Source organism: Pteronotus mesoamericanus, unplaced genomic scaffold (genome assembly GCF_021234165.1).
Source record: "Pteronotus mesoamericanus isolate MK-2021 breed Mesoamerican mustached bat unplaced genomic scaffold, CSHL_Meso_final scaffold_651, whole genome shotgun sequence".
NCBI classification, from domain to species: Eukaryota; Metazoa; Chordata; class Mammalia; order Chiroptera; family Mormoopidae; genus Pteronotus; species Pteronotus mesoamericanus.
In genome coordinates this window covers 27,921,942-27,948,211 of record NW_026555325.1, presented here as the reverse complement: position 1 = coordinate 27,948,211, position 26,270 = coordinate 27,921,942, and the positions used below count along the sequence as shown (strand labels likewise).

The 26,270-nt window shown below is 36.7% G+C and overlaps 1 protein-coding gene across 1 annotated transcript in view; it reads left to right on the top strand.

The window, feature by feature from the left end:
* The first annotated feature begins 487 nt into the window (after positions 1–487).
* Positions 488–26,270, top strand: part of LOC129061725 (sodium channel protein type 1 subunit alpha) — a 101,829-nt gene continuing 76,046 nt past the window's right edge. The window contains exon 1 of the mRNA XM_054562471.1: positions 488–701. The gene's annotated coding sequence lies outside the window, so the exon portion shown is untranslated. The remainder of the gene's footprint in view (positions 702–26,270) is intronic.

Here is a 26,270-nt window from a genome sequence, read left to right as displayed (position 1 = left end):
ACCATAGATCTGCATAATAAAATACCGCCTGATTTTTCCTGGTGGAATAAAACACAAATAAAATTTTATTCACAAATTCTATAATTTGTAAAGATAAAGATTCATAGTAGGAAATAAAGTAATACTTCTAAACAAAAATAAAATGGAAAAACAACACGTTATTTACTATATTTGAATATACCTATATGTAGCTTAAAATTTTTAATCTTTGAGTCATTAGTTGTTTGATACAATAGAACACTTGAGAATGAAGGAGAAACAAGAGGGAGGAATAATGAGAGAGCAAAGGGAAAGAAGGAGACTGAGAGTAAAGAGGTTGAGAACACAGAAATCCGGCCGATGGGAACACATTTAACGTTGGGCCACTAGATGGTGATATAATGTAAGGTGCTACCTCGACCTTTTTTTTTTTTTTTTTTTTTTTTTAACAAGCTATTTGCTGATTTGTATTAGGTACCAGAGAGTGAGGCCAGGATGAAACCGAGAGGATACTGCGGAGGTCTCTGGTGCATGTGTATCTGTGTGCCTGTGTGTGTTTCTGTATGTGTGTTCTGCCCCAGTGAGACTGCAGTCCTTGTAACTACTTGGTCACCTTTTTCAAGAAGGAATCTGAACAATTGCAAGTGAAGACACGTTGGTATCATCTGGTCTCTGGGAGATGCAGTTCCTCACTGCAGATGGGTGATTTTCCTTTTTATCAGGTAAGCTGTCTGGTTGCTTTGTCGCGATGTTAGTTAGACATATTCATTCCAGTTATTCCTTTGGTAAAGGAACCCATGGAAATACATTTTGGGCAAAGCAGGAAGTCCATTTTTGCCTGTGAATTCCAATCAACTGTCCCCCTCCTCCGTCTCTTCTCCTCCCCTTCTCCACCTCTTCCCCTCCCCCCTCCTCCCTCAACCTTCCACTAAGTGAAATCAGGTTTGTTTTGCAATTCAGCATTTTGATACAAGATGCTATTCTTTGGCTTGAAATAGCTTGGAACCCGGCCAGATCTTGCCTTTGCTTGCTTTCATCCTATTCAAGGTCTCCTTTTGAAGCCCCCTCCTTCACTTGTGCTTTAGAACTGGACTAGCTGTGAATAGAGGTCATAGTGTTCTTAAGTAGGGAGCAAAAATTAGATCTCAGTGTTCAGCCCCGGAAGAGAAGGCAGTGGGGCTGCTGCTGGATCCTAGCGTTGCAGGGGTGTTCAGCCTCCTCAGACAGAGGCTAGGCTTTTCAGGAGAAATGCCTCATGGCTTTGGCGAGGAGGGGCCAATGATTTATTCCCTCTAACTCCGATTGACCACACTTAAAAAAAAAAATAAAGGAGCATGAGGGAAGTGGGCAAGAATCTTTCTTCTGTGGAATGCCAAATGGGAAATATTGAGTTACTTTTAATTAGACAGAGGTCACTGTCAGCAGTGATACTGCAGATGCTGTTCTGTTCCCAGTGTGAACCTTTTTGATTTTCCAACTAGCACAAGAAAGGTCTTCAGGTGGACAGGAGGCTTTTTTAAAGGTCTTCATTACCATGGATTCCCTCCCTCCTACCTGTTTGAGGCATGTGTTTAAAGACACCCCCGCACCACGTTTACTTCTCATATTTCTTTTTGTTCCCTTCAGCTACTCACTGAGGGTTGCCACTCGTGTTTCACAAATCAGTCCAAAGAAAGTGGTGGTAGGGGCTTCTTACATGTCTGCTGAAACAACTAAAGCCAAAGCAGGGTAATGTTCTCTCCATATGTACATGTGACTAAATATTTCTGAGGTGCAGAAGCAAACTTGCAGATTGCCAACCACTGTTGTTATTACACTTACAAAACGTGGCTTCCGTTTTTATGGATTTACAGGTTCACTTGGTGTTTCTGATGCGCTAGTAGAGTAACAGAACACATTTCTCTGTAAAACACTTTAATCATCCCAAGATGATGTTGCCAAACAGAAATAGGAAAATTCCATGCTGAGGTTGGTGATTCTGGCTTTAGGAGCAGTGGGTAGCTTACCTTTCCTATTTGCTGCAATACCTGGCACACCAGGGTGATGCAACTAGAGCTTCTGCCCATTCACTGGGCGTCTGACACTTTCTTTCCCCTCATCTGTGCATTTGGGAAGCAGAATAACTATGGTGAAAAACTCCTGTAAACCTTCCTTTTGCGGTGGTTGCATCTGTAATTGCTGTCAAGCCGGCGCAGGCACCTCTCCCCAGGATCAGTGTTGCAATGTAGGCCTTCCTCCCCAAAGCTCCTTGAAGAGATTTTTAGATGGTGTCTATTTTAGGAACATAATGTGTAGACAGGAATGGATGGCCACAGAGATGTACGGGAACACAATTTAGTGGAGAAGGCAAAGTAACATTATAAACCACTAGACCAGAGCAGAGTGGCTGGTTATATATCACACAAAACCAGCAAGGGAATTAGTTTCATTAAACTCACTGCAACTCATTTGGGGACTTTTTTCCTTCCCTCTTAACATTGTTGTTCTGTTTTTCCAAAAATCTCTTTAGATGGCCAGTGCATCCAGAATGTTCATATTGGTAAAAATAATTTGTTGGATTTTGCAGCTGATACTAATGGTGTCCATTTACTTGGCCCCCACTTGCTGTGATATTTTCTATCTAGAGACTCATTTATTAGGACAGTTTCCCTTTAAGGCATGGTTGAGAGGGTTCCTCCATCTATGGGAGGGGAGGGGAAGGCACAATTGGAGGCCTAGTTAATTATACAGTATCCAAGAAGGCACTGGGGATCTCAGGCAGGAGCCTGCCTTACCAAGCAGAGATACCAGGGCACAGGAACAGACTAGAGCCCCAGAAGTGAACTCTGGCCAGACACAGGAAAACTCTGGAATCTCCCAGAGAAGTCCAGTAAGAAACATTCTAGTTCCTTGAATAGAGGGCACTGTCAAGGAACCCAGAGATTCAAAGAGGGAAAACATATGAGCACCTTCTCTGGGGGTTGAGGGGGGACACCTGGGGCTTGTTTGGAGTTACCCCTAACACCACAGGCCAGGCAGTCCTCATCAGTTTATATTGGTATGTGCTTGACACATAAAAACATCCCTCCAAAATTTTGCCTGAGGGCCCATACCAGGTATTTTCCACTGGGTAGTTGGTGAGGCCAGTCCCATCACTTCCTCCCTGTAAGTACCAAGATCTGAACTCCCAGCTACCAGGAAGGGGGAGAAGAGGAGAGAGAAGAGGGGTGAGGGAGAATGGGAATCAAAAATTGAAGCTCTTGCAGTCTTCAACTGAGGGTCAATGGGGCTGAGACTGTGAAGTAATCACTTTCCTTTGAAATTCTGATTAGTCAATTAAACATGTTTCACAGCTCACTTTAGATTATATTGGTATATGGTAGAGGTAGGGGAGAGTTATGTGAGACTTAACTGTGGTCAGAAAAACAGTTAAGCCAGATTCCCCCAAACTCTGCTTTTCCATTTCCTTTTGCCCATGATTCAAGTTCACATTATTAATTGTTTTATTTAACAAAGATGTATAGCATTTATTTGGTACCAGCCACTTTTCCAAGCTGCACTTACAAGTGCTTTCTCTTTTAATTCCATGAGGTAGGTGCCATTATTAACCACCAATTTATAGATGAGGAAACCAAGGCAGAGTGAAGTTAAGTTCATTTGCCCTTGGTCAGACAGTTTGTAAGTGGCAGAACCCAAACTTGAAGCCAGGCAGTCGCCTGCAGTGCCTGTGCTCTTGCAGGTCCTATCAGCCGTGTGATGGTAGAGCTACGGCTGGCTTAGCCCTGATGCTCCAGACTCAGGTTGATGCACCCTGCACATGGCCGCTGTAATTCATCTGTTTTCTTACATGCCACAAATTGCAAAATACTTTGATTTAGAATGATTTCACTACATCTACTATATTCATTCTTTTTTTTTTTTTTTAAAAAGAGCACCCTCCTATAGTAAAAGACAGTACCTATTCTAGCTGCTGGAATATGGTAAACAAAATTCCTGCCCACATGGTGTTTTCAGTGTTGTGATGGAGGTAGGCAACAGAGAAATCAATGTGTGATGAAATAGTAGTGAATATATGTTCTTTGAAGAAAAAATGTAGCAGGGTAAGGCGATAGTAAGGGCAAGAGGGGCATGAAGGATAAAAATGTTGCTGGACTAAACCGGTCCCTTTGTTTGCATGCATCAAAGCTTAATAAGACAAGGACAGGAGTTTGCAGCAAAGAAAGTAAGGGTTTGTTTCTAGGCAGTGGTCCACTCTGGCAGACAGGTAGGCTGATGCTAAAGACCTGGCTCCCAGGTGGCTTCCTGGGCACCAGTATGAGTTAAATCATTTATCCTGGTGGCTAAGGGAGGAGTTAGGGTCATGGTCGTGTCATGGTTTCAGCCGACTGGTCAGCACTAGAGTAGGGAGTAGTTGATCAGTGCATCTGGTCCTGATGTCAGCCGTGACTTCTAGTTTTGCCACTTTTCTGGGCCTGGAGCTGAAACACAACTGGAGGAGTAGAAGATAGTTCTAGGTCGACTGACATTCTGTTTCTGGGGTGAACAGACTCCAGGCTTTGTTCCTAAGATTGTTTGATGTGGGTCAGAACCTCATTGTCCTAAGGGCTTTAAACTTAAGGGCGTGGTCATGCAAGAGAGAAGCAGGCAGGCAAGTCAGGGCGCTGGATGAGGCCAGTTTGAATCAAAAGGAAAGAAAGGAGAAAATGTCAGAAATGAAGGTTCTACACTGTTATAAAAATGCTATTTGAGAGGTGCAGAAAGTGATTTTTTATCTGAATGAGGTAAGAGGAGAAGATTCTGAGCAGAGAAAAAGGAGGCAACACAAAGGTCCCAAAGGGCACAGGGTCTCACGGGTATAAGAAATGGCACCTGTTTTGTGAGGAATCAGGAGAGCAGATGAAATGGAAGGAAATAGACCATAGAGATGACCAGTCTGGTCCGTGGAGTTGGTGCAGGTACTCTAATTGGTCCTGGCTTTTACAAAAGACAAATCAAGGAGCAATTTAAGTCTCATATTTAATAGTGAAAAGTTCCTAGGTTTCAGAAACAGTCATTTTCACGCACAAAGTTTTAACAGTTTTTGTAAAGTTGTTTGAGAAATGCCATGATTCCTAGAATAAAGTGAAATTGACTGAAAAGTGTTTGAAAGATGCTGTTGATGGAAAAAAAGTCTGTTTGAATGAAATTTTTGGTTAGATTGTTACAAATTATCAGTCAAAATAAAAATAGCCCCAGGGACCCAGTAGGTCTTACTTGCACCTGAGAGCGTACCCTGAAATAACTGAACTGAGAAGGTGCCGAACAGAGCAGACGCTGAGGACAGAAACCAGCTTGTACATCTGGAGTGGTCAGGGCACTGCAGGTGCTCAAATCATTTTCTGCCAATTCATTAATATTAATTTGGTTTCAAAGTAGTATGGTAAAATGTAAACATTAGCTTTCATTTTTATCGATATTAAATTTTTGTTATATTTCTGTTTATTCAAAATTTATATTTTAATATTTTTTTTATCTTTTCTGGCTATTTGTTCCCTTCTCAGTTTCTTCTCAATTACCTAGCAGTCTGTTAATTGTTCTCTCGCAAGCGTGAGTTTCTATTCTAACTTAGAAGAGACCTTGGTTCTTATTTTATGCTTGTAAGTGGTTAAAACTCCTTGCCCCCTCATATGGCCTCTTCTTCCAGTGGTGCTCTATCTACAACGTTAGCTTTAATTTTGATGAAGTATCTATAATCGTGGGTTTTAATTTTTTTCCTTTTTCATTTGTGTTTTTGATATTATATGTAAGAAACTATTGACTAATCCAAAGTCATGAAAATTTACTTTTTTTTTCCCTACAAGTTTTATAGTTTTACCTCTTCCGTTTAGATCTATGAGACCTAAAAAAATTAGGTCTTGAGCCAATATTTTTATATCATATAATATAAGGTGGAGTCTAACTTCATTCTTTTATGTACTGGTATCAAGTTGTCCCAGCACTGTTTGTTGAAAAGATTGTTCTTCCCCCATTGAATTGTCTTGTTAATCTTGTTGGCTGTGCCATATTTATGTGCATCTATGTTTTAGCAAATTACTTTAGTGATACTTTTATACACTGGGTGCTAGGGACAACTTTATTATTTAAGAAAAGAACAGTGATATTCTCCTTTTATGGGACTCAGCATAACTTTAAAGTAAGAGACTATTGACCTATAGACCCTTAACTGTTAAACACTATTTTGACCTATCTTCATGTCAAAATTTTCTAATTGAAATTGTATTCATTTTTTACTCTTCTGGAAATTTAAGATGATGATGATGTACAGTTCAGTAATGAGATAATATTTTTGGAGAAAAATTGATAGTTATTTCTAATAAACATCTCTAATATATTGCACGTGCTTTCCCAACTGTATACAGACATCCATGTTCTTTTTGATATATATTGCTAGTCTTCTTTGTTTCATAAACACCATTGGAGGGAAACCATTGGACTTAACATAGAAGAATTCCATTCAAGTAGGTCTGGATGTTTCATTAGCTTGCTGTGGTTGCCATAACAAAATACCACAGAATGATTAGCTTAAGCAATAGAAATTTGTCACCATTCTGGAGGCTGGAAGTCCAAGATCAAGGTGTTGGCAGGTGTGCTTTTTTTGGAGGCCTCTCTTCTTGCTGATGGCAGCATTTTCAATGTGTCCTCATGCACTTTTTTTTCTGTGTGTGTGTATGCATCCCTAGTGCCTTTTTCCGTATCCAAATTTCCTCTTTTTTTAAATAAGGAAAAGAGTCAAATTGTAATAGACACCATTCTAATGACCTCATTTTACCATAATCACCTCTTTAAAGGCTTTCTCTCCAAATATAGTCACATTCTGCAGCATATAAATTAGGACTTCAGCATATGAATTTTGAAGGGGTCACAATTCAGTCCATAGCAGTTTGGCTACACTTGTGAATGCTAAAATAATAAGCATGAAGATTGACACTGATAACTCATTTTTTGTTGTTAATAAAATTGTTATATTATGGTGATTTTTCATTATTTACGTCTTCCTCCCAGTGGATAATATAGAGTGGTCTGTGTATTTGTCCAAGAAGGCAATTGATTAGGTTTGTATTTAAAGAGGCATGATGAATAACAAAGTGAGCAGAAATGATATGATAGTGACATTGATTTCACTCGTACGCCTATAACATCATGTTTATATTTATAATCTATGATAAATTTACTAAGCTAAAGCTCTTATTTGTTTCAGTGAGAAAAGTGACAAAACCACATAAAATACTGGGTAGTCATGAGGAAATTGTAAATAAAATAATTAATTTCAAAATGTTTTAATAAGCAACTGAAACAGGTTAAATATAAAAGCAATGTTTTACAAAGTTATTACAGCTCACAGAGTTGAGGGGTAGCTAAAATCTAGACACTGGAAATGGCAAGAGTAAAGAAAGCTATGATAGTCAGGTAGCCCAGATATTGGACTTTTTGGTGCTTCTTGCAAAGTGCTGCTATCTCCTGAAATGAATCATTTCTATTGCTTTCAGGATTTTTTTTTTGACATTAAGGTTGAAGATTAAAATGCTAAGAAGTGAGTATATGGTGGTCAAGTTTGGATTATGAACCTGAACTGTCCTCTTGACTGACAGTCCCACCAAACTATTCCCACACTCAGGAAGAGCAATTCCACCCAAACAAAACTGAAAATAGTCTACATACACGATGTTAGTAAAAATCAGCCTCAGATTGAGAACATCAAAAAACAAAAACAAACATACCTGTAAATACTAACTGTGCACATAAATTTTAAAACTATATAAATAAAACTAATCAAACTGGCAACATCAAGTTATAAAATAACCAATATTAGCACGTGGAACGGCAACAAGAGTAAATTAAGTGTTGAGCCAGAGGGCAGACTGGAGCAATGAAGGTAATTAGTATATGTTGCATTTGGAGATGTGAGTTATTTGTGTTGAGGATATAGTGAGAAGAATCTGTGTGAAGGGAAATAAATGGCTAATGACAAGTCTTAGATAACAATATCTGACTTATTTTTAAACAGTTATTAATAATTTAAAAATTAAAAAAAATATTGAATGAAAAAAAAGAAACCAGAGTTCAGGGTTTGTCATTATTTATTCAGAGAGAAGGGAAAACTAAGAGAATTCTGTTACATAAAATATTTCAATCTAAGAAAGTCAGTGAATTTGAAAATCCTGGAAAGGATTACTTTGAGACTTGACAAATGCTACCAGGCAGTAGTATTGACATTACCCTGGAATGTGATGCCATTTAAAAAGGCCAGAGGTATCTTGGACTATGAATGTTAGTTCGTTGAGACAAAATTAAAAAGGTAACAGACTGGTTTCAGGTCTAGAATGGTATAATTTCAGAGGTGCCTGGGCTTTGGTGTTGCAGGTTTCATGTGATTTGAGGAGTCTGAAAGATTGCACACCAATTTTTAGAAAGCATTTAGAGGATTGTAAATCAACCTGTATGAATGAAGACAAGAGTACCTTTTGAAGAAATTCCAAAAAAGGAAGCATAAATATAGTGAATAAGTTAAAAGAAGTGAGCAAAGAAAATTAAATAAGAGGGTGACCTCCATAAAACTCTCTATGGAATAACAAAGAATACAATCATAACTCTCTCTTCTCTTGGGCTAAACCTTATCTTACTGCTCTCTTTTACTCTGATTATTTTTTTTATTCCTAGGCATTTTGTTTTACCTCTGTTTCTTTTTTTTCATTTCATTTCTAACCCTTACTCCACTCAGTGGGTCATGCAAAAATTTTCCATAGTTGTGTTCCCCCTATGTTCATAGTCTTTGATGCGTAGAGAATATAATCCAAGAAACGAAAAAAAAATTATTAACATGACTTCAGCAGCTATTTTCAAAGAATGTCCACAGACCCCTTTGACTTCCCTTGAAACCTTTTAAGGAGTTCATCACATCAAAACTGTCTTCATAGTAATACGAAAACTTTTCTTTTTTTGCCTTTTTCACTATATTGACATTTGCATTTATGGTGCAAGAACAATGAAAACTCCTGGCCTTAGCACCTTAACATCCATCAATTCAGTGGAACCGAACTGTGGTAGCAGTCATGGTAGTCATCACTGTCATTCACTCCCAGTACAAATAAGTAAGTAAATAAAATTAAAAGCCAGTTTCACTAAAGAAATGTCTTTGATGAAGCAGTAAAAAGTATTAACTCTATTTCATCTAGATATGCAAGTACAGATGTTTTAACTATGTGCCGAAATGGAAAGCACACATAAAAAATCTGTCACACGCCAAAGTATGACGATAGTTGACTCAAACAACAACAACAACAACAACAAAAACCTTGCACAATTGTTTGACTTGCATGCCAAACTAGCTGCTTTTCTATGAGAAACATTTTTACTTGAAAGAATGACTGAGAGACAAAATGTGGTTATTCAGACTTGGTTATTTGACAGATGATTTTTTGAAAATGAATGAAGTGAGCCTGTCATCAAGAAAAATAACTAACAATATTTGTTACCAATGACAATATTTGAACTTTCAAGAGAAAAATTAGTATTTTGGAAAACTTGTATCTATCACCATGAGCTCAGCAGCTTCTCAAAACTTAAAGGATTTTCTGATGTAATTAATGGTGATGTTAGCAGATGAATAATGAAATATTTCAACATTTCCAAGATCTGCATTACTCAGTCAACTGATATTTCACAAATGAGCAATGGATAATGACACAAAATCATGCATGGATAATAGATCCATTCAAAGTGCAATGTAAAGGAATAGATTTTAGTGTACAGAGATGAGTTTATTGATATGTTTTTCAGATTCCACTTGTCTAGCTTTGATAAACTATCAGAGACTATTCCCAATTATGTGAAAAGGCTATTAAAATTTTCCAACTACATATCTATGTGATGCCAGATTTTCCTCAACAAATATAAATTATAACAATTAATGCAGAAACAGATTTAAGGTAATTAATAGTCATTCTATAAATAATCATTCTTGACTTCATTCAAATATTGTTGTCATTATTTTTACAAAATTCTCAACTTCTTGAAACCCTAAGAGGAGTAATGGAAAAAGAATCAAGATACTCCAATTCATAAAAAAAAAGCAAGGGAACCAGTTATCACTGCTGACATGATTATCATTGTGGTGGTAGCCTCTTTTATAGTTCAGTGCTTTTTAGAATATTTACAGAGTTGTGCAACCATCACTGCAACTTAATTTTAGAACATGACCATTGAGCTGAAAAGAAAAAAACAGAATGCCTGTTTGTAGTCACTCCTGACTCCCATTCTCAGCCATAGGCACCAGCAATTAATTTGTCTCTGTACATTTGCCTTTTGATATTTCATATGAATGGAATCATGCAATACATCATCTTTTGCATCTTGTTTCTTTCACTTAACTGATTCATTTATCTTTGAGGCTCATCCATGTTGCAGCACATATCACTACTTTTTTATTTTTAATTGCCCAGTAATAATTCATTATATGGATATAATAAACATTTTGTTTATCCATTTGTCAATTAATGGATATTTGGGAGGATTCTACTTTTTGTTTATGATGAATAAGGCTCTACAAGTATTCCCATATAGGTTTTTATATACATGTAGGTTTTCCTTTCCCTTGGTTAGATATCTAAGAGTGAAATTACCAAGTCATATGATATACCTGTGTAAGATTGTGAGAAACTGCCAAAGTGTTTTCCAAAATGGCTGTACCATTTTACATCCCACCAGCAGTATATGAGGGTTCCGGTTTCTCTACATTCTCAACAACACTTTTTATTATCTTTTTGATGACTGTTATTCTAGTGGGTATGGCATGCTATCTCATTGGGTCCTCAACTAAGAATGTTATTGATTCTATTTTTTATTTTTATTTTTTTTACTGTTGACACTATTACAAATATCTCCCATTTCCCCTTTTATTTCCTCTACCAAGCCCCCACCCCATCAAGCCTTTACCACATTGCTGTCTTTGTCCATTGGCTATGCATACATGCAGATATGTTCTTTGGCTAATCTCTCCCAGTACTCCCTATTCCCCACTCTGCTGAGATCTCTCAGTCTGTCCAATGTATCCATGCCTCTGGTTTTATTTTGTTTGTCAGATTCCACATACGAGTGAGAGCTTATGGTATTTTTCTTTCTTTGACTGACTAATTTCACTTAGCATAATATGCTCCAGGTCCACCCATGCTGTTGCAAAGGGTAAGAGTTCCTTCTTTTTTATGGCTGCGTAGGATTTCATTGTGTAAATGTACCACACCGTTTGTATCCACCCATCTACTGAGGGCACTTAGGCTATTTCCAGACCTTGGCTATTGTAAATAACAGTGCTATGAACATAGAGGAAAGGAGAGAGAGAGAGAGAGACAGTGACAGAGAGAAACAGAAACATCAATTTTTGTTGTTTTACTTAGCTATGCATTCATTGGCTGATTCTTGCATGTGCCCTTACGAGAGAGCCACCCTGCAACCCTATCATAGCAGGAGAGTGCTCCAACCAACTGAGCTACCCAGCCAGGGCATTACTCATATTTTTAGAACAATGTTATAGTTTTAGCTTTAATATTTATATCTATGATGCATTTTGAATTCATTTTTGTATGGTGTTATATATGGTTCCAAATTCTTCCTTTTGCATGTGGATATCTAGTTTTTCCAGTACCAATTGCCGAAAAAATTATTTTCCCATTGAATTGTCTTAGCATCTTTTTCGAAAACAATTGACTGATATTCTATTAGTTGCTAATCAAAAACTCAGTTGATAAAAATTCTTACCAAAGTTGTGTTTTCTTTTTATTTATTCAAGAATGAATCATAATAAGAACCACTGCTCCATACATATGTGTGTATGTGTATCACATGTCTAAATATTAAGAAAACTATTTGGTTACTATAAAACTGAGACCCTCCAATAAATCATCCATTTCACCATACAATATCCTTTACTATAAAATGTTCTGTATTTTATCTTTTGATTTTGATATAGCTGTTGAAGTTTGAACTATTGTGCTTTGCACCTCTCACTCTTGGGAAATGGCATTGTTATTCACATTATTTTATTGATTAACTCAGCAACTATATATTGTGTGCTTCTCATAAATAAAGCTCTCTGCATGGTATAGGGAAAATAAAGATGAATGCTGCTCTCAAGGTGCTCATGGATTAAAACAGAAAAAGAGACATATTCAAAGGTAAATATAATAGGAGGTAAAAGTTGGTAGGTAATGTAAGAGTTGCAGATGAATGTTTATTCAGATTTAAAGATGACATTCTCCTTGTTTTGGAAAAATGCCAGTGGACGAAGGGATTAACAGTCTATATGACAGCAAATTTGGACCAAAATGGGCTGTAAAAGTAGTTAAGGGGTTCACAAAGAATAAGCAGTAAGTATCTGATTGATGAAATTAAATGAAATATATGTTGCTATTAAGAAGTATGGCCTGTAATAAAAATAACTATTAATAACAATATTCATTGTATAAGTGTTCTAATTTTCCAAGTTGCTGGAACACAACCTAAAATCACAAATTGAATACAAGGCTTTTGAGCCTCCAAATATCTTTTCATATCCCTTGTTTCAGAATGAATTCAGAATGACCTCACATATAATTATTTTTAATGGATTCCAATTAGAAACAGATCTTACAAACCCTGGCATTTGGGAAGAGCGAAGTACTAGGGACTAGAGGCTGAGGTGGGAATGGAGATTTCCAGAAGCAGACATTCCCTTCTAGGCAAGAAGGGAGGGGAAGAACTAAAAGTAGAAGCAAAATATAATTACTGTATACTCGTAAAATATTAAACAGCAAGACAGAAAAAAGTAGGTAATATTTCTTAAGAGACTTCTTTCAGTAATGGTGAAAATATAGTGTTTTGTTCCAGTGATAAACTGCATGAAAGGACAAATATGGGGTATCTGTCTTTGAAAAAATTGATTAAAGAACTTGAGGGCCTTCACCTTAACTGAATATCTAGAAATATCCTTAAAAATAAGAAAACAAAGAAAAACAACAAAAATCATACTTATATTGAAATTGATGTTCACCTAAAATAGTACAGATAAAAACTACTATGGACCTTGGCTGGGCAGCTCAGCTGGTTAGAGCATCGTCCCCATACCCCAAGGTTTCAAGTTCACTCCTCGGTCGGGGCACATACAAGAATCAACCAATAAATGCATAAATAAGGGGAAGAACAAATCAATGTTCCTCTCTCTTTCTCTCTCAAGTCAATCAATCAATATATAAATAAAAATAATAGATATCATTTATCTGTGCTTCAGGGAAGCTTTTGTATATCTGTACATGATCTTCCATAGATTCCCAACTTTTATACCAGAATAATTAAAGATCACCCCATGAAAAAAGTTAAACTTTAATGTCTGTTGATGGTAACAATACACATTGACTGTCAAAAAGTTTTCTGTGAAAGAATTTGTCTTATAAATACTACCATATATATAATTTTTAAAAAGCTTATGGTTTGAATGTGTGTAAGGCATATATTCAGTGTGAAATAAAAGCTGGAATGAGCATTATAGATTCTTGTAATTTTTAGAATAACTCTAAACTTGACTTCCTGCAAATATTGATTTACATCATATTGCTTAACAGTTAAAGTGATTCAGAATGGTTAACAATGATTTCATGACATCCTAGAGAAGCACATCAATTATACTCTATTGAAATAAATCCAGCGAGTTTTACTGTTGAATAACTTCTTACCGATCTTGATGTTGAAATTGAGAATAAAAGTTTAAGTGGTAGGTAGTAAATGCTATTAATAACTCTGAGGGATATAGGAAGCAGAATCACCTTGAAACCTTTAGAAACTGGTTCATTAAGCAAAGAGAGACTCTCGTGTATAAAGTCCAGACAAAGTATTGTATATTTTAAATAAAAAACAAATTATACAAATAACAAAATAGTGGAAAAACAAGTCACATGTTGGTGGAATCAACAAGGCCCTTGTGTTTAACAAGAAGTCAATACATATGATGTCTCTGATTAGTTGCAGGAAGAATGGAAGAGTCAATAAGATATTTTTACACATAAGATCAATTTTATCATTTCAATCTTTTTAAAAAAATATGACAAATTGATTTGTATAAAGACACAGGCTATATTAAAAAATATCCTATTACTAGAAAATGACAGTAATTTGCACTGAGGAAAATGTCTGCAAAAGTCAGGCATCATTTTTATGCTATTTTATTACCATTTTTCTGTTGGAGTGTCTAAGAAGATTAGTGAAGTTGGGAAGAAATCAGAAAGGAGCAAACGATCAATGCAAATAATTATATAGTATTCATGAAATTGGATTGAATTTTTCAGTTTGCCAAAGAGAAAACTAAAGGAAGACAGTATACCTACCTTTAAGTGTATGTAGGTTTGCCTCAAGGGGACTATATGATTGGATCTTTCATCGCTGGAAAGATAAGTCACTAGAAATGTGCATATATTGCAGCAAGGAAAAGCTTCATTTGGTTTATTTCTTTTCTACTTCCAAAAATGACTTGATCTGAATTAAAAAATCAAATGCAATATAAATCAAAATAATAAAGGACAAAACACCAAAAAGAGTGGTGAAGTGGTTGCCAAGTGCTGAAGTATAATAGCGATTTTTGTTGGCTCGTCAGTTTAGCTTTTTGTCCCTAACAGCTAAAGGGACAGGGTAGGGGAACATGGTGGAGCACACTGCAAGTCTCTGATGATTTTATGCCCTCTGGTATGTAATTTAGTGTAGTTGCGATTTAATAGTATCTTTGGTGATTGATTGATTGGCTAATTGGTATTCAGTGATCATTTTTTATTTTTTGTTAATTCCATTCTACTACATATATGCCTAGCAACTGTATGCCTATGCCAGCTGAAAAGAAATTTCTGGTATTTTTGTCATATCCAACTTATTTCCTGGCCTTACTTTGAAACATCTATAGCACTAGATATTTTTATACCAAGAGTCTTTGAATTTTGAAGTGCCGTACTCTGAATGTTTGTCCTTATTTCTGCCAAAAGATTATATAACATATAAAACTGTGACTTTATGTGGAAAATAAATTTGGCGCAATTTAATATTATGGGCACAACTTAGTGTCAGCTGCACTAAAACTGGTTCTCCCTGGCAAATATTATACAAGGCCTAAATTGATCATTTAAAAGAACACTTTCAACCACTCAAAGTGCATCAGAGCTGCCATGCGTAGGTTGCACATCTGACAGACCTATCGGTATACAGTTCTCTTCAAAATCAGTCATTCTCCAAATGTCATTCTTGGTAATGTTTAAGGTGCAATAATAATGGCGGCCTTTTTTTTTCTTGGTAACAATTTTTTTCCATTCTGTATAACATAGAGCTCTGACATACCAACTAGATATTTGTCCAAGTGCTTGAAATTATATTAAAGACCATTTTTGAGGAAGATTTGTCTTGGAAGGATTCTTTTAGTCTACTTTTATGAAAAAGAAATGACTCTATGGTAAGGTAGGCAGTTAAAATTTAAGAACCTTATGAGCAAAGCCTTTTTACATTTCTTAAAAATTTTGGCCAGGAAACACTGACCAAAGTTCAAGAAATAAAAACAAATTCAAGCTAGTAGAAGTAAAATAGGTTATTTACTGTAAGAATACAGTTAGAGAGCCCATTGACCAAAACACAGCTAAGCCATAAAGAGCCTGAACTGGAACTGAGAAGTCGAGAACCAAATAAAAAATAGCCCACTTTTTCTCAGTGGCTGCATGCTTAATTCTCATTTCTGCTTATCTCTCTCTTTCTGTTTTGGCTGGTGTCCTCTGCTTGCTCATGGCCAGATATCACTTCCCCAGCTTCAAATTTAGATCACTGAGTTCAGGTTCCCACAACATTTTGACTCACTCAGTCTTACTCCAGTGTAAATATTCTCCAGAAAGAAAATCCTCTTGGTTCAGTTAAGCTTAGGGATTGGTTCCCCTGTGATGTGTCCTTATTTAACCTATCAGGATCTGATCATGGGAATGAGATGGGAATGTGTGGGATACACATATGGTTTTCTAGGTTCATCTTTCAGCATGAGTTACATGTAGGGCACAATTTCCAAAAATATGTGAAGGCCGGGAAGCACCTAAAGCATGTTCAGTCATTCACATTTTATAAGTGATGGAATTGAAGCAGAGGGAAGTCAAGAAACTATTTTAATGTCATGATTTTATTAAGAATTAGAACCAAAATTTGAACAGAGATACTCTCATCTAAGTATAGTGATTGCACCACCAAACTTTCATGATTATGAAAATAAATCTCTGGGTCAAAAACGATCTCTTCCAACATTTAAATTAATTGAATCATTGATTTATCCTTAATCAACAAACCAATACTTGCATGAATTAACTCAATTCCTTAGGTACCAAAATCTGGTTTTTGATATTTGTTAAGGATGCTTCCCTCAGTCCATTCTTGTATACCACTGTTTCTCAATATTCGCCCATTGATAAAGTACAAGCCCTATATCCTAATCACCTGGACAGATTCTGGGCCCAACTTCAGAGCTCTTAAACAAAATTTTGGGGTTGGATCTTAAACTTTGCATTTTTAAAGAGCTCCCCAAATAATTTTTATGTGTGCAGTAATTTATATCCTCAAAGTCCAGGGTTTATTAGAAATAAACAAGCAATATGTCACATAATTTTAGTTCACAAATATAAAAATCTATGCTTAATTACAATTTTATGTCACCTTCTTGGATTTCCTTTTTTTTTAAAGATTTTATTTATTTATTTTTAGAGAGATTGAAAGGAAAGAAGAAAGAGAGGGAAAGAAACATTAATGTGAGAGAGAAACATTGATTGGTTGCCTCTCACATGCATCCCAAATGGGGACCAAACCTGCAACTGCAGACATGTGCCCTGATGATGAATCGAGTTGGTGGCCTTTCACTTTGCAGACAACATTCAACCAACTAAGCCACATCAGTTAGGGCACATTCTTGGATTTCAGAGGAAGGAGAATTGTTATCTGAATGAAACTCTGAAAATTGTATTGTGGCTCTGTTTTATTTCTCTTTGTTCGGTGATAACATGCGTGTTAGAAGAAGATGAGAGAGAAGTGATATTGCTGACTTATGACCTGTGCTCTGAGCAGATGGCCTAGGATAAGCCATTGATTATGAATTCATTCATTCATTCATTCATTCATTCATTCAAAGAAACATTTACCAGACACAGTGTGGCACACATTTTGGTTCTCAAATGTGTCAGAGAAAATGATTACGCATGTATTTCTAGGTGAGTTGGGGGAGAATATAGGACTCAAAAGATTGAGTTGATTAGTTCTTATTGAATATTTGCGCAATTTGCCTTTTTCCTTAATGCTGAAGTTGTCTTTTCTCCTTCCTCTTTGGCGGAAAAACAAATAATGGAGCAGCAGTAAAAAGGGTCTTGACTTGCTTATGCAGCTGGCAAGATATGTCAGTTGATGAAGATGCCCAGAGTGCTGAGTAATGCCTGCAAATGTAACAGTACAGTCAGCCCCTCCACTGCAGCTCAGTTAATGTCTTCTACCAGTGCTATTCAACCCCTGATGCTTTTATAGCCCTGTTTCTAAGCTCAAAATGAACCTCAAACTAAATAAAGCATACAATAAATTTAGCACTCATTTCTTTCTTCAAATCAGAAGCATCAAAGTCCCTCTTGTAAGGTTCTTCTGCTTTGGTTACTAGATAGACTAAAATATTTAAAAGTGCTATGTCTCTAATTTCTAAAATTTGCTAAACAATTTCCCAAGGTAAATAAATTCTTGTAGCCAGTGTTTAAGGGAATTAATGTTAGATTAGTTATGTGAGCTTTAAAAAAAAATGGAAGGAAAAGAAAACCTCTTTTTTTGTCTCAGCCGAAAGCAAGCAGTGCCACCCCAGATAGAAATGGTTTCCTCCCCAGCCTCCTGCAGCATCTCTCTCCTGCATTTGTGCGTAGCTGCAACACTTTGCGTTGTGTAACTTCCCCTACCAGGTGGTCAGCTTAGTTCTTTCCCAGAAGAGTTATTGTTCAAGAAGGGACAAAAAATAATCATATTATGCAGGTTAACTCATTATGGGCTGGCATCTGTTTCATGCAGCCTGTCATGCAAAAATAAATGCTAGTAACAGAAGTCGAATGCAATTGTAGTTTGAGTTAGTTTGGGTAAATTGTTATTTTAAACACAAATCTTAGGAAATGAAATCTTAAACTTGGATTATTTGATAAGGAGTAGCAAATATCAATATGAATAAACCATTAGATAATATAAAATATTAGATTTTGGGATTTAGAATATGTTTGGGAGATTTTGCTTAAAATAGGAATTTTAATTAGCAATTGTCCAATTAACCAAAATATTTGGAGGGTCTGTCAAGTATATATTACTCCTTTGGGTGTTATGGAAGGTGAAAAAAAAAGATTTTTAACTATGTTTTATGTACAACTAGGTACATTTTATATCGAAAAAGTTTCTCTCCTGCACAGTGAGTAGTCAAGACAATACAACTGACCCTTGAATAACATGGGATTGGGTATACCAACCATCCCATGCAGTCAAAAATCCATGTATAGCTTTTGACTCCCCCAAAACTTAACCATTAATAGTCTGCTGTTGACAGAAAACCTTATAATAAACTATTGATTAACACATATTTTGGATGTTATATGTATTATATACTGTATTATATTGACAAAAAAAATCAGTGTGTAAGTGGATCCGAGCAGTTCAAACCTGTGTTGTCTAAGGGTCAACTGTGTAACCTCTCGACTTTATGGACTACCTCTGTTTAAGGAGAGCTGAATGTTGCCAATTCCTATTTCTCTTTTGGCTTTTGCTAGGAATTTATTGCATCACCTCTAAGATTGAAGGAAAATACAATTGCTCAAGAGCATGTATAGGTTTATGATGTACACAGATGTTTAAGAGCATTTTTATTTTTGCTATGTGTCTTTTCGGGTTCAGCAGTTTTATCCTTAGTCATCCAAAATTATCTTCTCTTTTTTTCCTTGTGAAATTTGCCTACATAGGAGCTACTGAGTCAAGAATGAAGTAATGAAATAAAAAATGGAAGAAAGTCATTGATGTGGAAAGATGCACTATCCAGTCCTTGGAGGATAGTGTTACATTGATAATTTTTATAATAAAATAAACCTGACCAATTAACATATGAGCAAACAGATATTATCCATACCAAGAACTGGGTTTTCAAAACTATGTGAGATTTGTGTTAAAAAATGGAAGCCAAAGTTATTAATAAAAACATGATTATTTACAGATATTGAGGCCATAATAAAATTAGTTAGCCTTTCCTCCAGATATGCCTTTAAAAAAAATGAACTATGGCTCTGGTAACTTTAGCAACCAATCAATTTGTAGATTAAGATTCAGGCAACCTCAACATATACAAGGTCTGTCCAGAAGTTTTCCAGTCATATAATATGAAAAATAGAGACATTTATTGAAGAAGACACACAACACAAGGAACATTGTACATAGGACAATGACACCTCAAGTCCCCTTCAAAGTAGGTACCCTGGGACCTCACACAGTTCTCCCAATTGCCATTAGCTGCCTGGTTGTATTTTCCTGAATGTCATCAACAGTCTGAAATCTTTTCCCTTTCAAAGGTGATTTTAGTTTTGGGAAAAGACAGAAGAAGTAACAGGGCACCAAACCTGGGCTGTAGGGGAAGTATCACCTGGGTGATCAGCTGTTTTGCCAAAATACTCTGCACCAGACATGATGCATGAGCAGGCACATTGTTTTGATGAAACAACCAATCACCATGCCCATAGTTGCGGCCTTCTGAATCCCCTGAATAAATTTCTGTGGAGGAATGTTCAAGCTTAATGCAAAATTGGATGCAGATTCATTGCTCTACTCACTCAGTCCTTTTGAATGCAATGGTCACACAGTACAAATGCTCACTCAGTGGTACCTACCGCCTCTACTAACTAGTACAGTGAAACTGTCGTTCACACATGTGCATTCCAGTCCACTCTCCTTGGCTGCCAAGTTGCCTCAATGCCACTGAACTGTTCTCATTATATTAACAATTGCTGGACTTTTTCCAGACAAACCTCATATTCCTAAAGAGCTCTATCTAGCCATCCAGCTACCATTTATCCTTTCAAGAAACATTTATTATTTCTGTTGGGCCAGGAGCTGTTCTGAGTGTTTTGAAAGAGAACTAGGATATCACAACTGCTTTTTTACTTCAGAGGTGGGTTGATTGAGTTTTAATGGGTTCAGTGTACATTGTAGGTAGCACAAAGACAGAACTTTAAATGCTGGGGAAAAAACCTCCCGGATTTTATCCGAGAATACTGCTTTAGTTATACACTGAAGTTAATAGGAAACATTATTATCAGCAACATTGTTGTTATATTAAGTAAATGTTCTTTTTTCCCCCCGTATATTGTTCCCTTAATCCATCAGACATGGAGCTAAGGAAGTCAAAGGTAGGAGTTTGGTTTGTTTCATGGTAACATATTGAGATTCTAACCACAAGCATTCATCTGAATAATGCATGTAAAGGTAAAGTGAAAATCTATCTTCATTGCTTGGTAAAACAGCTTTTCTACTTGGAAAGACAGCCCCTACCATGGGCTGTATGAACTAGTCAAAGGACACGCAAATACACTCCTTGTTTAACCTTTGTAAACAGTGTTTTACTTCTAAGTTTAATGCAAACTAATATTTATTAACTTAAAGAACCATAGGTATCTACTCCCCGAAGAAAAATGATTCTCTTTTTAAAATGTGAAGTTAAGTAGTTTCACTAGTTTATTGTGATATCTCCACCACTGGTTTTAACAATTGCCATTATCCATTTTTGAAAAATAAATCCCACCACTGATTCCCCTTATTAGTTAAACTTGTCTTCAAGAATAATTCTGGAATAAGTGAGTTTTCTCTAGCACTACTACCCTACACTTTATCCTGATTCCAGCCTTTTAGTCAGTCGTTCCTGGGCGTTTGGATAACTTTGTCAGAAAATACACACTAAAAAGTAGTTCCTCCACTAGTAAGCTTCCACTGAAACAAATAGCTCTTACCCAACTCCACTCTCTGCCTCTTTCCACCAGAAAAAGAAATCTGAGACCCTCAGTTTAACTCATCTGACCCACTTTGATACTGAGCAATAAGAGAAGTAAGCAGTCTCTTTAAATCAATTAACACTGATGTATGAACGACACATATACTTCCCAGACAGGAACAGGCCTGACTAAGGAGCTGCTGTGACAGACACACTAGACATCTGGTAGTGTCTACTCTATACATACCTGTGAGAATCATCGCAGTGGGTGGGCACTCACCCTAGATAGAATTATAACAGCTAGAGAGTGACATTAACCCACACCCGTGTACAACACTATTTTGCACCCTGAATTGTCCAGGCAACACAAGAGTGAAAGTCAGCAAAATACTAAAAAATAACTGAAACCTTAAGAACACTAATGCCTAGACATTCAGTAAAGACGTTACCAAAGAGAGGTACTCTGTTGTTCTCAGGACCAAAGTCTAATCGTGTGTGCCTTGAGTCCTGAAAGGGTTTAGACACTGATTTCATTTTTTCAACAAAATGGTTAGCAAGGTAGATAGTTACAAAGAGGAAGTGTTACCATTTCTTCTCTCAATACCTCGTTTTTTTCTAGTCTATATTCTTTTTCTTAATTTTATTTTTCAACTACAGTTTATATTTAATATTATTTTGTATTAGTTTCAGGTGTATAGCATAGTGGTTAGATAATCATACACGAAATGCAACTGCTGGCTCCTTTTTTCTTCAAAGGAATTGTAAAAAGTAAGCCTGATTTTTCCCTCCCATTATTCCCACAGCACTAAAAGGACAAATGCTGACTCTAGCACTATTTCTGCTGGCTGCTACTTATAGCCACACAACTCCCACCTTTACCAGCCCTGCCAGCACAAATGACTCGCATTGCCCAAGAGACAGCAGGAGTAATGACATTCATTGTCAGTATCTTTGCGGGGTTTATATTAAATTACTTTTAGACAGTGGTTTTCTAAAAAAGTTGAGTGGACTCCTGACATTTCTACAAATGCGGTGAGAGGGTGGGGGTTTGGGGGAAGAAAAGCAACAGAAGTGAGACAAGGGCTGAGGAAAAGGAAAGAAATGGAAATTCAGGAGAGTTGGGAGAGAAAAGATGAGCGACAAGAAAGGGAAGAGTACGCAGATAACAGGACCGGCCTCCGCACGTTCTGCTCTCGAAGTCCGCTTTGTTCAAAACCTGACAAATACACCCTGAATTGAGGCAGTGCTTTCCTCATTCCCAGCTGCACAGGCCTGGGGGGCCCACATTCAGCTTTTAGTGCCTGTCACCTCCACTCAGATTCTCAAAATCTGCAACTACAGACACAGCCATGAGCAATTCAACTTCTGCTCTTTATATCCTCCCGAATCTCTGAGAACCACCAAAACAAGATTAGTTCCTAATATGGAAGAGTTCTTTACTAAAGAATTTGACATAAATAACTTGTTTTTTAAAGCTTTTTAAAAAAGGTTTTGTTTATTTTTACAGAGAGGGTAACGGAGGGAAACATTGATCAGTGGCCTCACACACCCATCCGGGGGTCCTGGCCCGAAACCCAGGCATGTGCCCTGACAGGGAATCAAACTGGCGATCTTTCGGTTTGCAGGCCAGTGCTCAATCCACTGAGCCACACCAGCCAGGGCAATAATTTGTTTATAGTTAAGGCCATTACTGTGTTCTTGGTACAAACTAATCATGGCTCTCAAAGGAATTCCCTTAATTATTCTGAGTATGATTACAAAGAAGAGATCCTGGTTTTCACAAGATTTAGAATGTGGGGAGGACCCATGATCCTCCTACTTTGTATGATTGTCTTCCCTATAAGGAAAAAAAACCCCATCCTAATGATACTTACATTTTTCATGACATGACTAAAGGCAGAACCTAATAAAGGACAGCACAACTAAATCTCAGCTAAAAAATTTTTAAGAGAGTGTATTTTCTTGTTTAATTGATTTACTTATCTGGTCACTAACCTGGTCAGTGGCTTTCACTGACCAGGTTAGTTACCCTCGCTGTGTTAAAACCCCCAAATTCTCAGTGATTTACGAGCCTGTTGGTGGCTGCCCTTTGGCTCTGGTTCCATGTGTCTTCTTGTTCCAGGACCCAGGCTGAAGGAGCAGCCTCTATTTGATACATGCCATTCTCAGGGCAAAGAGAAAAGAACAAGAAACTGGTTGGCACCACAACATTGCCTTGAAAGTTTCTGTTTGATTGAAGACTATGTTTGTGTCCTCCAACAGCCAAAGCATGTCACATAGTCAAAGACAATGGGGCAAGGATGTATATTCCAGGAATCCCACTTACCAGGAGGGCCTGCAAGGCACATGGCAATGGCTGGAGTTGTACCATCCCCTTCCTGGGAGCAAATGACTGAGCATACAAGGTCTGCATCAAATTTTGCATTAAGCTTGAACATTCCTCTGTGGGAACTATTTGGATGATTCAGAAGGCTGCAGCTATGGACAACTGGTGACTGGCCGCTTTGTCATGACAACGCACTCACTCTTGCATCTTCTCAAGCAGAGCTTTTTGGTGAAACATTCAATCACCCAGGTGACTCAGCCCCCCTGCAGCCCAGGTTTGGTGCCCTGTGACTTCTGGATTTTCCCAAAACTAAAATCACCTTTGAAAGGGAGGAGATTTCAGATTGTCAATGAGATTCAGGAAAATGCAATGGTGCAGCTGATGGCAATGGGGAGAACAGTGTGAGGTCCCAAGGTGCCTACTTTGAAGGGGATTGAGGTGTCATTGTCCTGTATACAATGCTTATATCATGTATCTTCTTCAGTAACTGTCTCTATTTTTCCTATTACATGACTGGATACCTTCTAGAAAGACTTCATATATCACAGTTGAATAACACCAAGGTGCCCCTTGAACCCCTTCAATTCCTTAAGGCTTCTCTGCGGTGCTTAGTGTATTGGAGTTCTGAGTAAGACTAAGATCCTTGCTATCAGCTTTCCAGCTTCCCCTCTGAGATTTTATTGCCTGCCTAGGGCGCTGCCATCCCCTTCCCCATCTACAGACTCTCACTACTCACCTGTACAGCTCTCTCCCATTTCCCCAGCTCTGGAAACTCTAATATCACGTGTTTAATGCATTTAAGATTTCACAAAGAGAAAGAAGCATAGACTTTAAGCAACTTGTGTTTACTGCTCTACTAAAATTCCCGAGATATTAAAGACTCGACAATTCAATTTGCTTGAACTGACGAAGGAAAAAAATATAAGCTTTCACACACAAATTTATATTTTACTAAACTATGCCACTGCATAATGACTTTCCAATGGCTAAGGCTCTCTGTCTAAATGTAGGACACGTACATTTCAGTACTTCATACTGTCAAAGCATCATTTTACTTAGATATACGTTAAGTTTAAGATATGTCTTACTGGGCTGAGTGGTTTCTGGAGTTCAGGGAAAACACTGATGTTATAATAAAGGCATAATTTGAAAATAGGATTGCACATAAGACTGGACCCAATGAATTATTTTGGCAAACAAATTTACCATAGGGCAAAGAAAAATAGGATTAAACTTAAGATAATATCTATTAGAACTAAATTTGTGACCCTGGCCAGGTAGCTCAGTTGGATAGAGCATCATCCTAATATGCCTAGGTTGTGGGTTCGATCCCCAGACAGGGTTCATACAAGAATCAATTAATGAATGCATAAATAAGTGGAACAACAAATTGATTTTTTTTTCTCTCTCTCTCCCTTCTACTTTGTCTAAAAAGAAATCAATAAATACATATATTTTTTAAAAAACTAAATTTGTATAGGAAAATTCTGTGTGGACCAAGAGTACAAGCATGTGGGCTACAACATCACATGCATGGCAAAGCATATTATGGGAACTGATTTGAATAGGTCTATGTATTTTTTAAATTCATCAAATACCGCCTCAAACATTTCACCAAACTAGACTCATATTCGAAGTTAACTTCAACTGATACTACTGGAACACTAGGTTCTATTTCTTTTTCTAAACATTTAATTTGGTACTTATCTACTAAGGCTAAAAGCATGCTGCAAATCGCACAATTTTATTAGTAAAAAAGTGATGTGTTACATATTTCTTGATTCCAAACATGACTAGAATGCAGTGTTTTATTTTAGTTTACCATACAGTACATTTTATCATACTCTTTGTGATAACTTTGCATTAGGATCTGAAGTATAGACCATCTGTTCAGCAGAGTAATTAAATGTCTATTCAATTTGAACAAAGTAGTTTATTGATATTGGGTTGGCAAAGGCAGTAGTGGATTGAGTGAATTTGTAGTTCATAGTTTATTATTAGGATGTCCTGAAAAATACTCTTTAAACACACAAATGTAGATGTAGACATACGTTAGATATGTGCTCCTATTTTAAGTGTAATCTGCATATAGCATGGAAATTTAGGGGTGGATAATGAAGTTAAGAATGTAAATGTTTTAAATACATGTATGAAATATGTTGTTTAGTTAATCCTAATTATAATAAATATGATATTATATTCATAAAATATGAATATTATTAAAAACTAAATGAAAAAAGACTTTCATCATAAACATACTAAACTAAATTATTTCTAGAAACAAATATATAAAACAATATTTCTTAGGCTTGCAAAAGTCTACGTTAGGCAATTTCTTTCTTGGGTGTTAAAAAAAGAGCTATGTGAGATCACAACTGTAAGAATAACATTGTTCCTAGTTATTTTTATTATTATTGGCAGCAACAGTCTTTTGTAAAGTGGGTGGCAGAAACACCACAAAATCAACTCAAACATTCCTCCACAAATCACCATCCCCAGATGGTTTCTTGTCCCCAGAATAGTAAAAGCACTCTGCAAGGAGATAGCAGTCATTTTGGCAGGAGTCTGTATTTTCTCCCCAGCATGAAAATCAACACTTTTTAAAGATAGAATTTCAGATATATGAATTTTCCCCACCTCAAATTATATAAGGTGGTCAAGATACATGAATATTGCACAATTATGTTAGAACTTTAGTATTAGCAAACTTTGGGGAGATTAAGTGGGAGCAGGTGAAATATGTGAAATGATCTGCTCAGTTGATAACTAGAAAAAAAACAGGTTTAGCAAAATTTTAAAAAGTTTTAGAAGTAAAATATAAATTGTGAAAATATGGTTTATCAGGTTTCAAACCTGCATAATACAATTTCTAAATTTAAATATTATGAGCACTTTCTGTCTCCTGTTATTCAGATTTTATATTTTCTAATGGCGTTGTTTAAT